General features: G+C 64.6%; 1 protein-coding gene across 1 annotated transcript in view; it reads right to left on the minus strand.

Annotated features, from left to right (window-relative positions):
- The window catches only part of LOC104292335 (peripherin-like), a 7,109-nt gene that overhangs the window by 1,314 nt on the left and 5,572 nt on the right, over window positions 1-223 (minus strand). The window lies entirely within an intron of this gene.

Genomic DNA, 223 nt, shown 5'->3' on the forward strand with positions numbered 1-223 from the left:
GTTCTTCATGGCGATGCTCTCATACTGGGTGCAAATCTCCCGCAGAGCGGCCGTTAGCTCTGGCTTGCAGACCTCCACCTCCACTGGCACCACCGGGCTCGGGGCACTCACCTCCAGGTCCCGCAGCTCCTGCATGGGCACACGGGCTGCCACATTGCAGCACATGGACCTCCCCTCCATCCCACCCCAGCTTCCCCAGCCACCCACCTCCTCATGCAGCTGC

The sequence above is a fragment of the Charadrius vociferus genome, unplaced genomic scaffold (genome assembly GCF_000708025.1).
Source record: "Charadrius vociferus isolate BGI_N301 unplaced genomic scaffold, ASM70802v2 scaffold1079, whole genome shotgun sequence".
NCBI lineage: Eukaryota > Metazoa > Chordata > Aves > Charadriiformes > Charadriidae > Charadrius > Charadrius vociferus.